This window comes from Hyperolius riggenbachi, chromosome 8 (genome assembly GCF_040937935.1).
Source record: "Hyperolius riggenbachi isolate aHypRig1 chromosome 8, aHypRig1.pri, whole genome shotgun sequence".
Classification (NCBI taxonomy): Eukaryota; Metazoa; Chordata; class Amphibia; order Anura; family Hyperoliidae; genus Hyperolius; species Hyperolius riggenbachi.
In genome coordinates, this window is record NC_090653.1 from 220,757,793 (window position 1) to 220,771,685 (window position 13,893).

The window sequence follows — 13,893 nt, forward strand, 5'->3', positions numbered from 1 at the left end:
TCAGACACAAATTGGTTAGCAAGAAGCTTCATTATTATTTTGCCAATATACACAATGGAACGAAAACCATGCTAAAGAAAATGCTGAACACTGTATAGTCACACTGACCAATCAGCTAGTATCACATATGCCAAAGGAACCTTTAAGACCTTTTCACATATGAGCTTGTTTCGGCCCTATGGACAATATCACCGCATTGTAACATGATACCATGATATTCCTATGTGACTTTATACATCATGTGTTGTGCGGTAAGCTCCAACACAGTAGCACACAGCATGTTGTGCAGCAACTGGGTAACCCATGCGTTTACAGCGGCAGTGAGGCATACATTCCTTGTACTGTACGCCTCACTGTATAGTGGCTCCATAGCACTAACACATGGTGCGACTTTTTGACTACGTTGCTTTGCAATGAATAGGCCCTTATCAGAGGCATCCCTAGAATTGGTGTCACATTCTGCGGAAACTCATGATGTCACCTCTTTCTTACCCAATGAACTTCCAACATCACCAGGCTAAATACAACCAATAATACCTTTTTTTGTATATTTACATAGCTTTACTTCACTCTCCCTTAACCTTATCCTGGAGCTTGAGGTCACCCTCTCTGCTGGTGACACCAGGTGCGGTCCGCATCTATTGCACTCCCCTAGTGACGCCACATAATGTAGTATATCTTATATATAATGCAACACGTGTGATTTGGGCTGATAGATCTGGAAACTCACAGAAAAGAACAAATCTACTGGCTCCCAAAAATGAATCCTATAATCAGAGATAAATTTAGATGTATTCGGGCCCTAGGCAAGGTTTGGGGCCCCTTGTGGTCTTTTTGGTAAGCTGAAGTGGAGAGAGGTCAGAGAAGGTTGCTGGTAGGCCCCTTGACACACATTAGGCCCCAGACACCTGCCTAGGTTGCCTGGTGGATGATCCGGCTCTGTGTATAATAATTTCTGTTAGTGCAAATAAAGAGTATCCCATTAAGTGCTCAACTTCTTTGTATCTCTGATACTATTCCTTTCTCACTGCCCGTCAAAAAACTCTTAGAGAGAGATCATAACCAAGAATTGAACGTCATCCCAATCAGTAACTGATACCCCCTTTCCCATGAGAAATATTTTCCTTTTCACAAACGGATCATCAGGGGGCTCTGTATGGCTGAGATTGTGGTGAAACCCCTCCCACAGTGTGATGTCAGGACCATGGTTCTGACATCACACTGTGGGAGCCTTGTTGCATTGTGGGAGTTAACAGTTGTTTACAGCTGTTTCAAACTGTCAAAAAAAGCAAGCAGCAGCTACTTCCACTGATATCACCTGCCAGCAGTAAAAATGTCACCGTGTAGTAAATTTTAGAATGTAAGGAGAGAAAAGATTTTACAATGGGCAAAAACATGACTAATAATTTATACATAATTATTGTAAAAATGAAGCACTTTTTTATTACATTATTTTCAATGGAGTTCCTCTTTTACATTGTGTAATTAGTTATTTTCAGTAAACAAAGGACCTGTCTCTAGGCAACAACAACCTGTGAAGTGCAACTCAGATGCCGAATGTGCCCAAATTCGATTTGTGTACATTTGAGTTCGGGTCCGGGTCAAATTCAGATTCGGCCGTGATCTCGACCATAGAATTTGATTCGAATTCGAGTCGTGATCGGTAATTGAATTCGGGTAATAGTCGTGATCACGAATTCGGATGGCCTTAAAGCAATTTTTTTTAAAGGGAAATCACAATTAAATAGGTGTAATTTAAAAAAAAAATTGATGGAAAACTTTTTTTCTGCATTGCTTGTTTATTCTTCTTCACCGTCTTCACCTACTTCTTTTTCTTCTCTACATCTTTTTCTTCACCGTCTTCTTTTTCTGCAATGAACTACAATAACAGAACTATACAGAGTAACAAGGTGCCCAGCAGACCAGTGTACTGACCGCTATGACGGGCAGGGTCTGAAATGGGAGGCAGACTTTTAAACCGGTATCAGCCAATGGATGCAAGCATGCAAATTTCCACACAGCTAAATGGTAATCACTCAATCCTGAGCTGGCTGGCTGTGAATGCAAAGGACTCCCATAAGAAATACATGCAGTATTATGTAACAAACATGTATGCAGGAAATCCAGGGCTCTCTGGCCGCAGCTCAGCTGCAACAAGCAATTGGTGGAATGATGACAGCATCCTGAGCTGGCCAGAACTGCAGAGCGATTGCAAATAATAATGAGACTTATTACGAATGCACAACCGAATGCAAGCAGATAAGCCAGAACTGTCCGTTTGCAGCTCCACTGCAATGGACAGAATACGCTGCAGGAGGGATCCTTACACCAGGCATCCATGGTCAGATGGACCCTTGACCCAATGCTGTGTGCCAGAGATGACACCACTTGCCTTTCAACTTCACGGTACAGTTTGGGTATCGCCTTTTTTGAGAAATAATTGCGGCCTGGTATCTTCCACTGTGGTGTCCCAATGGCCACAAATTTTCGGAAGGCCTCAGAGTCCACCAGCTGGTATGGTAACAGCTGGCGAGCTAACAGTTCCGCCAAGCCAGCTGTCAGACGCTGGGCAAGGGGGATTTCCCTCACAGACACCTGGCTGCTGCTGTGTGCAGAGGAGCAGGAACCACTCGTGGTGAGAGGCGGAGTGGAGGAGGGTGGCTGTGATTGTGAAGGTGCATGGGAGAAAGCAGCTGAAGATGATGCACCTTTAGGAGGTAGAGGAGAAGGAGGGTGGCTTTGCTTTTGTGCTGATTTTCCTCTGGTGGTCTTTCCATTGCAGTTTGTACTTTTTCTCCATGCGCCTTTGTAAGGCAGTTGTCCCTACGCGGCTGTTGGCCTTTCCACGGCTCAATTTTTGGCGTCAGAGAGAACAGATGGCATTGCTCTAATCTAAGGCAGACACACAAAAAAATGTCCAAATCGCTGAGCCCCCCTATGGTGGCATCAGCAGCTGACGTTGAAGGGCATGTTGGCTGGCTGTTCATAGGTGGCAATACATGGTGCCGGACACTACCACCAGCTGTTTCTGAAGACGAGCTCCCACTGCTTTTTTCAGGAACTTGTCTCCTCCTACTCCTCTTTGACTCCCCCTCTGAACTGTCCCCTTGGTCATCTTGTCTATTAGGATCCCATGTGGCATCCGTATCATCATAATCATCCTCCCCAGCTTCGCTTGCCTCAGACGCCTCATAAACTGCACCAACAGCAGGTACTTCATCATCCTCCTCCTCACTCATTAGGTCCATAGTGTCGCCTAACTCAGACATATGAGGTGGTGTAACTTGCTTAGCACCTTTATCTTGTTGTAACAATAATGTCTGTGAATCAGTTACTGTGAATCAGTTAATTCCCCACGAAATAACTCCTGCGAAGTGTCAAATGCAGCAGATGTGGTGCTTGTAGTACCGCTGGTGGCTGCGGAAAATTAGATATTCTGTGTTAAATAGTCAACCACGTCCTGACAATCTTAGGAGTTGATGCGACGTGCCTTCTTCTGAGCACTATACTTTGGGCCAGGGCCACATGAAATCACGTCAGCACGACCTCGAACAGACCTGCCGGGTGGCCTGCCACTGGTTCTGCCTCTGGCTCTGCCTCTGCCTGTTGTTTTGTCCATATCGGGTGTGTGTGTGTGTGGGGGGGGGGGGGAAGTGAAAGGTATGCACTTACTTGACTAATACAATGTGCAGTCACACAGGTGCAGTGATAGGCATGCAGTGACTGGTATTACAATACAATGTGCATCTGTCACACAGGTGCAGTTAAATGGTATGCATGGACTGGTATATTACACAGCGTGCGGTCACACAGGTACTGTGAACAATTATGCAATGACTAGCATTACAAATGTGCAGCTGTCACACACACAGGTACCGTCAACAGGTGCAGTGACTGGTGGTATATAACACTGCGTGCGCTCACGTAGGTAGGTAGGTAGGTGCACTGAACAGGTGGGTATGCAGTGATTGGTATTACAAATGTGCAGCTGTCACAGACACAGGTACCATGAACAGGTGCAGTGACTGGTGGTATATAACAATGCGTGCGCTCACATAGGTAGGTAGGTGCATTAAACAGGTGGGTATGCAGTGATTGGTATTACAAATGTGCAGCTGTCACACACACAGGTGCTGTGAACAGGTGCAGCGACTGGTGGTATATAACAATGCGTGCGCTCACGTAGGTAGGTAGGTGCACTGAACAGGTGGGTATGCAGTGATTGGTATTACAAATGTGCAGCTGTCACACACACAGGTGCTGTGAACAGGTGCAGTGACTGGTGGTAAATAACAATGCGTGCGCTCACGTAGGTAGGTAGGTGCACTGAACAGGTGGGTATGCAGTGATTGGTATTACAAATGTGCAGCTGTCACACACACAGGTACCATGAACAGGTGCAGTGACTGGTGAAATATAACAATGCGTGCGCTCATGTAGGTAGGTAGGTAGGTGTACTGAACAGCTGGGTATGCAGTGAATGGTATTACAAATATGCAGCTGTCACACACACAGGTACCGTGAACAGGTGCAGTGACTGGTGGTATATAACAATGCATGCGCTCACGTAGGTAGGTAGGTGCACTGAACAGGTGGGTATGCAGTGATTAGTATTACAAATGTGCAGCTGTCACACACACAGGTACCATGAACAGGTGCAGTGACTGGTGGTATATAACAATGTGTGCGCTCACGTAGGTAGGTAGGTGCACTGAACAGGTGAGTATGCAGTGATTGGTATTACAAATGTGCAGCTGTCACAGACACAGGTACCATGAACAGGTGCAGTGACTGGTGGTATATAACAATGCGTGCGCTCACATAGGTAGGTAGGTGCACTGAACAGGTGAGTATGCAGTGATTAGTATTACAAATGTGCAGCTGTCACACACACAGGTATCATGAACAGGTGCAGTGACTGGTGGTATATAACAATGCGTGCGCTCACGTAGGTAGGTAGGTGCACTGAACAGGTGAGTATGCAGTGATTGGTATTACTAATGTGCAGCTGTCACACACACAGGTAGTCACTGAATGTGCTGGGCCTGGCAGTGGCACAGTAGGAATTACCAAGGGGCCAAGGTCCAGCAGCAGCGACTGACTGTCAGGGCTGTATATGCAACACAAGTGTCTGTGACACACACACACACACAAAAAAATAGATCACAAGAACAACATTAGCTCTCAAAAGAGCTGTTGAGGATGAGGAGTGCTTTTTACCAATAAGTATCAGTAAGAAGGAGCAACCTAACAAACCTAACACAAGAGCCTAACTAAGCTTTCCCTATGTCAGCAGCCAGGTTCTCTCCCTTCTCTAATTACTGCAGCCAAACGAGTGAGTGAAATGGCTGACGCTCCCTGCGTTTTATAAGGGGGGGGGGCTCCAGGAGGGAGTGTAGCCTGATTGGCTACCCTGTGTCTGCTGACTGTGATGTAAAGGGTCAAAGTTGACCCTAATGATGTAGTATAGGGGGCGGGTCGAACTCGCATAGTCGCATATGGTTCGCGGTTCACCGCGGACGTGAACAACCGAAGTTCGTGCGAACCGCTCGGGCCATCTCTAATTAGAATCTGGCATCCTGACACTGTATGGGTAGAATACTAGCCACTTAGTCAAAGACAAATCTGAATAAGGCTAGGATCACACTACACCGAGTGCAGACAAACAGATAAACGATACATGGTCATGTTGACAGATTCTATATTATTTATAGGTTCCATTCAGACATATCCGTCTTCAGTGTAACTGTTGCCTCTGATGCGGTAGCAGAACGCAAAATTACAAGCTTAATGACTTTTATGGACACTGGCATACATGCTACAGATGTCAATGAACACAATGAAGCACTATAGAGATGGATTATATCTGTTCACACTAGTTCTTTCAAATAAAAATGAATAAAATATCATAAATCTGCCGCCAGACCCATCCCAATCAGGATAAAAGGCCCTGGCCTTGCGAGGCTGCAACACGAAGTTGCACCTGAACATGAAAGACGAAGATGAAAATGGGGAGCAACCCATAAAGAAGGGAAACTGATGCTCAAGGGAGCTTCATGAAACAAAGGGGCTGCTGTACATGGTTGATACATGGAAGAGGGGGCTGCACATGGAATGGGAGGGGCTGCTGTTGCACAAGAAAGGGCATACACAACATACTTGGCCTAGGGGTACAAAAAGTGTAAATCCAACCTTGGAACCATTGTACTTATCTTGATAAATTTGGCTATATAGATTATGTTGGTTTGAATCATGAGAATTTTTTGCACAGACAGATCTTTTTTTAAACAAAGCTTACATGTATTATTATGTTTATGTGTGTTATTAAACATGTGACTACGTTGTACTACAAGGCGATTTCCGCAGTCTGCACATTTAGAATATGCACACATGCCAGTATATGGCCAGAACGCACAGAAGCGCTTACACCATCTCATTTCTGCCTGGCTTGCTAACAACTACTTTTTACTGCTCGGGATGTAGAAGAGCGATCTGACGTCCTGTGAAGTTTATTTAACTGAGCAGGTCATTGATTTTTCTCAGTCCTGACTTACATCTCCTTGTGTCCCAGGGCAGATTATATTTACAAGTGATGGTGATGAATTTGCTGCTTGAAATACATTACCATAATTTTACATATTAAAAGGCCTGTCTCTTACTGTCATATTGTGCACTGAGGTTTAACGCGGCGGAGAAGATGGAGGATCCTGTGCGCAAGAATTTGTTGTCAAGCTGTAACAAGCAGTGATTTCTAGGGTATTCATCGCAAAATACGATTGCTGTATAAATCCATACCTGCAAATATTACATCTAGGTGCAGCGGCATAAACTTTAACACATCTGCTGCAGAGCAATGCGGCTCTTTGTTATGTTACTTGATCTACTGAGCCAATCAGTTCATTCTAAAAAGGATCACAAGCTGTTGAATTTCTTTTGACATCTTAAAGGGACCCTAAACAGTGAAAATAGACGGAATCTGAACTTACCTGGGGCTTTCTTTAGAAACCACCCCCCACCCCCCCCCCCCAACCCAGTAACCCGCAGAGTTCTCAGTGTCCTCTGGATCCCCTCCTTGTTCCCGCTGGCGGCTCCGTTAAACTGGAGACTTGGGCTGAAGTCAGACATGCACGGCCTGTCTGCGCACCCGGACGTCATCACATCAGTCTCTGTAAGCATCCTGCACATGCTTGATACTCAAAAGACTGAACCGTGCATGCAGAACACTTACAATGATGGGCGTGTGATCCCGTTAGGTGCAGCTGAAGTCCCTGGGTTAACGGAGCCACCAGCGGGACCACGGAGGTGACCCAGAGGACGCCTTTTAATTGTATTTTTTAAATCTCTGACTTCTTTATTGGGGTCACAGTAAGTGGAAGTTTGTGTTGGCCCTTCTAAATGGGAATGACTGTTGGTTCCCCTGGAACGTTCGTCCTGATTTCCAACTGTCAGTGTTGCATTGAAACAAAATAAACAATTTCCAGCAGGTCAAAACTCAAGGGAACTAACAGTCAATGTGCTTGATTCACTAAACCGTGATAACTCATATCAGGGCCGTTTTCGCATGCATTTTCGCATGAAAACACACGATTGCGCACGCTGTATCTCAGCTGTGATATGAGTTATCACGGTTTAGTGAATCAAGCCCAATATCACACACACGGAGGAAGGCAAATGCAGAGACAGCACACAGGTCTACTTCCTGTAAACAGAATTCAGAACACAGATATTTCAAAATGAAGTTAAGATTAAAGGCCGTAAAATAAACTGCGTTTAAGTTTCCTTTGTCATTATCTCTCATCACGTATGTGTGTGTATTTATCTTTGTTGGCACATTTTGACACAGGTATAACGTACACTGAAAAAGGGTGTCCAGACATTTGGCCACCAGGTAAAGCCTCTCTAGTAGAATATTGGTAATATAACCAATATTCTACTGGCTAATGCCTATAGTGAAACATTTGACATTTTACCAATAAGTGGCTGGAGTGTACTCGTTAAAGTGTAACTGTCGGGTATAAAATAAAAAAATCAATTATTTATTTTTATCTGGGAAAGAGGTAATAAGCATGATAACCAGGCAATCCAAAAGTTAACAATCACTTGTTCTTTTCTTGTTGATAAATGACCATTCCCCAGTTTACCTGACTCTTATTTGGTACACAAAAAGGAAGTTGCAGGGCATGCTGGGTTGTCCTTTTTTGATTCTCTATTTCCCTTCAGACTTAAAGAAAACCTGAACTGAAAATTAAAAGTCAAAATAAGCATACACAGGTCATACTTACCTTCCATGTACTCTACTCCTCAATCTCTTTCTCCTCTCCCGCCTCCTGTTTGTTCAATGTGATCAAGGGAATTTTCCGTCCTCCATTTTGAAAATGGCCATTACCCATAACAGCTTTCTGGTCAGCACACAGTTAAACTGTAACATCGCCCACTTGAGACATAGGGAAACATGGACAATACCTGGTACATCAGTTTTCCTCTCAGCTATAACTGACAGCAACTGATATTTTACTGACAGCAACTGATATATTTCAGATCTGACAAAATATTGTCAGAACTGGAAGGGATTATTGTCAGAAGAAAATGGTGAGCTTCTGAGAGGAACTGATGGCAAGGTAACTATGCAATGTTCATTTGAAGTTACCTCACGTGTTTATTTTAAATATTTTTACTCAGTACAGGTTCTCTTTAACTAAAGAAGCCTGATTGGCTGAAGCCTCTTTCCGTCCTGTTTTCCCCTCCCATACCTCTGTTCCTCTCTGATTAGTCAATTTTTCTCATGCTGAGACAATGCACTTTCTATACTGAAGGGCGGACAAATCAGGCAGAGGAGGGTAAGGGAGGAAATTACATCAGGATTGACTTCAAAATAGCCACACTTACTGTAAAATGGGAAATGCTAAGAACAATTTTCTCTTTTTTTACTGTAGAAAAATCACTGAAATCAAACCGTGGACAGTGTAATACATATGTTATGTAAGTAGAGCAAGTATTTATATACTTATATATGTGAGTTTTTTTTCTGAGATAGTATGGCCGACAGCTCCTCTTTAAGGTTTTCTCTGCCTCTGACACATGAGACCAGGGTTCAAATCTTGGCTCTTCCTGTTCAGTTAGCCAACACCTATTCAGTAGGAGTCCTTGGGCAAGACTCCCTAACACTGCTACTGCCTATAGAGTGCGCCCTAGTGGCTATGGCGCTTTAAGGCCATAATGGGCAGCACGGTGGCGTAGTGGGTAGCACTCTCGCCTTGCATCGCTTGGTCCCAGGTTCAAATGCCAGCCATGTCAACATCTGCAAGGAGTTTGTATGCTCTCCCCGTGTCTGCGTGGGTTTCCTCCGGGCACTCTGGTTTCCTCCCACATCCCGAAAATATACAGATAAGTTAATTGGATCCCCCCTAAAAATTGGCCCTAGACTAATACATACACTATACAATATAGGCATTTGACTATGGTAGGGACTAGATTGTGAGCTCCTTCGAGGGACAGTTAGTGACAAGACTATATATACTCTGTACAGCGCTGCGGAAGATGTCGGCGCTATATAAATACTAAATAATAATAATAATAAAATAATAATAATAAGTCCGCCAGGAGAAAAGTGTGATATAAAGTCATGGCCGAAATTGTTGACACCCCAGAAATTTTTCCAGAAAATCAAGGATTTCTCACAGAAAAGTGTTGCAGTAACACGTTTTGCTATACATGTGTTTATTCCCTTTGTGTACATTGGAACAAAACAAAAAAGGGAGGAAAAAAGGCAAATTGGACATAATGTCTCACAAAACTCCAAAAATGGGCTGGACTCTTTCAAACTCAACTGGGGCAAGTGACTGGTGCGGGCAATTTAAAAATCCCACCTGAAAGCAGATAAAAATTAGAGAAGTCCACTTAGAATTTTCATTGTGTGTCTGTGTGTGCCACGCTAAGCATGGATAACAGAAAGAGGAGAAGAGAACTGTCTGAGGACTTATGAACCAAAATTATGGAAACATATCAACAATCTCAAGGTTACAAGTCCATCTCCAGAAATCTAGATTATCTTTTCTCCACAGTGCGCAACATTATTAAGAAGTTTACAACCCATGACACTGTAGCTAATCTCCCCGGGCGTGGACGGAAGAGAAAAAATGATAAAAGGTTGCAATGCAGGATAGTTCGGATGGTGGATAAGCAGCCCAAAACAAGTTCCAAAGAAATGTGAACTGGGCTGCAGGCTCAAGGAGCATCAGTGTCAGCACAAACTATCCACCAATATTTAAATGAAATAAAACACTATGGCAGGAGACCCAGGAGGACCCCACTGCTGACACAGAGACATAAAAAAGTTTGCCAAAATGTACTTGAGTAAAGGTCCGTACACACGCCGGACTGGAGACAACGACGGGTCCGTCGTCACCTCCCGCTGGGTGGGCGTTCCAACGACAGTCCGGCGTGTGTATGCACTGTCGGCGGACTGATACGGCTGTTTCTGAGCGATCCGCCGGGCGGTTCGCTCAGAAGCAGCCGTACCAGTCCGCCGACAGTGCGTACACACGCCGGACTGTCGTTGGAACGCCCACCCAGCGGGAGGTGATGGCGGACCCGTCGTTGCCTCCAGTCCGGCGTGTGTACGGACCTTAAGCCAAAATCCTTCTAGGAAAACAGCTTGTGGACAGATGAGATCAATATAGAGCTTTTTGGTAAAGCACATCATTCTATTGTTTATCGAAAATGGAATGAGGCCTACAATGAAATTTACACAGTACTTAAAGTGAAATATAGTGGAGGTTCAACGATGTTTTGGGGTTGTTTTGCTGCCTCTGGCACTGGGTGCCTTGAATGTGTGCAAGGAGTCATGAAATCTAAAGATTACCAAAGGATTTTGGGTCGTCCGGTAGAGCCCAGTGTCAGAATGCTGGGTTTGCGTCTGAGATCTTGGGTCTTCCAGCAGGACAATGACCCCAAACATACGTCAAAGAGCACACAGAAATGGATATCAAGCAAATCGCTGGAGAGTTCTGAAGTGGACAGCAATGAGTCCAGATCTAAATCCCATTGAACACTTGTGGAGAGATCTTAAAATTTGCTTTTGGGAAAAGGCGCTCTTCCAATAAGAGACCCGGAGCAGTTTCCAAAGGAAGAGTGGTCCAAAAATCCATGAGAGAGCTGTAAGAAGCTTACTGATGGTTATAGGAAGCAACTGATTTCAGTTATTTTTTCCAAAGGATGTGCAGCCAAATATTAAGATACGGGTGCCAATAATTTTGTCCAGCCCATTTTTTGAGTTTTGTGTGACATTGTACCCAATTTGCTTTTTTTCCTCCTTTTTTTGTTTTGTTCCAATACACACAAAGGGAATAAACATGTTTATTGCAAAACATGTGTTAATACTTTTCTGTGAGGAATACTTCTGGGGTGCCAACAATTTCGGACATGACTGTAACCTACTATTACTTTACCTAACCTATTTCTCACACGTACCCTCCCCTCTGCCTACTTCTAACACTCACCTACTGAAGCAGGTAATTTGGGCGCTGTGTGGCACATTGTAATTTGGGTACCACCATAGTCCACGATGTTAATGGCAGCTATAGCTCCACCCAGGGTGTAAATTGGGTGCCAGTAGCTGATTATGTGCAGGAAAGGGCGGGTGGTGTTAAAGTGAACCTTAACTGTACTAAATAAAAACAGTTTACTTACCTGGGGTTTCTACTAGCCCCCCCACAGAGCCCACGCCGGTCCTCAACGATCCTCCGTACCCCCACCGTGGCTTAGTTTCAATTCTGCCCACTGATTTTCTGTTAGATTTACCTGCCAGATTTTGAGTTTTTAGGATTTTAGGATTTCGTTTTTAGGATCTTCCAGCCAAAATGTTCCAGTAGATGTCTGGTTGATCTTGATATCCCGTCTGTGGGTTAGTTTCTTGTTCATACAGTCTGGACACAGTTTGATCCTTCTCTTTTTGGAGTAATGGTCCAATTTAGGCAGTGTCTCATAGCATAGCCTGGTAATAAATGTGCATGCTATTTGTATCAGCCGATTTGTAATTGGCATGTATATATAAACTATGTTCCCCAACCCTGTCCTCAAGGCCCACCTACACTGCATGTTTTGTATAAAGCCACAGAGGTATTTAATCAGCTCTGCTGCAACACTAATCACACCACTTGTCATTTTGTATGGTTTCCAGCAAAACATACACTGTTGGTGGGCCTTGAGGACAGGGTTGGGGAACTCTGCCCTATAGGACAATTCTCCTGATAAGGTTGTTAATAATTGGCTTATGTATTCCTGTTTCTGGTGTGGATTTGCAGATTCATTTGGGATCCAGGACTGTATTGGGAGACGGGTGGGCCTTGCATGCCACTTCTCCAAGTCCAGGCCTGAACTTGGCAGAGGGAGGGTTAACTGGCTCACCTGCATCAATTAATATAATAAGAGGCTGTAGCTCTCATTATGCAGTGGGCTATGTGTGGAGCAAGAAGGCTCCTGAGGAACTGTGCAGCAGAGAGGCTGCAGCTCTCATTATGCAGTGGGCTATGTGTGGAGCAAGAAGGTTCCCGAGGAACTGTGCAGGAGAGAGGCAGCCAAGTCTGGTGCAGTAGAGAAGCTGCTGAGGTGCTGGAGGGAGTTGGACTCCAGTATTGGTAATTCAGGAGAGGCCTGGATAGGTGAGTGGCCGAGAACTGAGATTAGGCCCGTGGCAGGGTGTCACTGTAACGATTGTGGTAACCCTCCACAAGCGTATATTTGAGGACACCCAGGCTAGGTGCTATGCACCCGCAGAGGGCAATTCCCTCCAGCAGATGGCGCTGTGGAGTGCAGGCGAACACAGTCGCTGCACAGCCACAGATGCCAGACAGGAATTGTACAGATCCAGGACAAGGTACGATCAGGCAGGGCTGGATAGCCCACAAGAAACAGAGCAAAGGGACAGAACCAATGTGTGTCCACCAAACTAGTCGCCACCCAGCGACGGTGAACACACAACGGCGGAAACGAAGTGGGAATGCAATCGCAAGAATGGCGATTGCCGACAGAGACACAAGACTGAGCAAAACAGGGCACGAGGGTAGCAAAGGCACAGCAAATAATACAATGAGGAGATACGGAAAATAACAAATGCTAGCTAACCGCGAACACCGCACTCATTCGCAACAGTGCACGCGGTTATGCGCGGTCTCCACGTGATAAGCACAATAGAGACAAGCACGCCTAACTAACCATTAACAGACAAACATGAAACAGAGGACGCGAGCGCTTGCTTAACGGTTACCTCACCGAGCCTCCAGCAAGCGTAGCAGACAAGACAGACACACGAAAACAGGGACAAGCGAGAGATAGGATCCACAGCACTAGCGAAAAGTGGCTAGCGCTATCCCAGGAGACAGAACAGAAGGATCCACAGCGCTAGCGAAAAGTGGCTAGCGCGAATCGCGATCCAAAGAGACAGATCAGAAGAGATAGCTGGTAGCAACCGCTGCACCAGCTATACTCCAAGAACAGAGATCAGAACCATTTCCAGTCGACCGCCGTTGGGACAGGACAATGGCAACAGAACAAACAAACAGATAATACAACCTGACTGGGCTAGAAGGGGAGCCTAAAGCAACCCCCAGGAATTAACTATACTAGATAGCAATGGCTGACACTCCAGCAGTGTCCATCAGGAACAGACCATGGAAGGGAAATGACCAGCAAAGCCTTCTGGGAAACATAAAGCTCTTATAGTGCCAGTCATCAAAGAAGGCAGGTAGGGGATTTGCATAACGAATGTATGCAAATTCCCCAGCAAGAGAACAGACCAGAAACTTGCAATGGAAAGACAGGTCTCTGTTCCAGAGACCTGCAGCCCACAGACTAGAGGAATGGACAAACAGCTGTCTGCCTGTGCAGCCAGCTGAG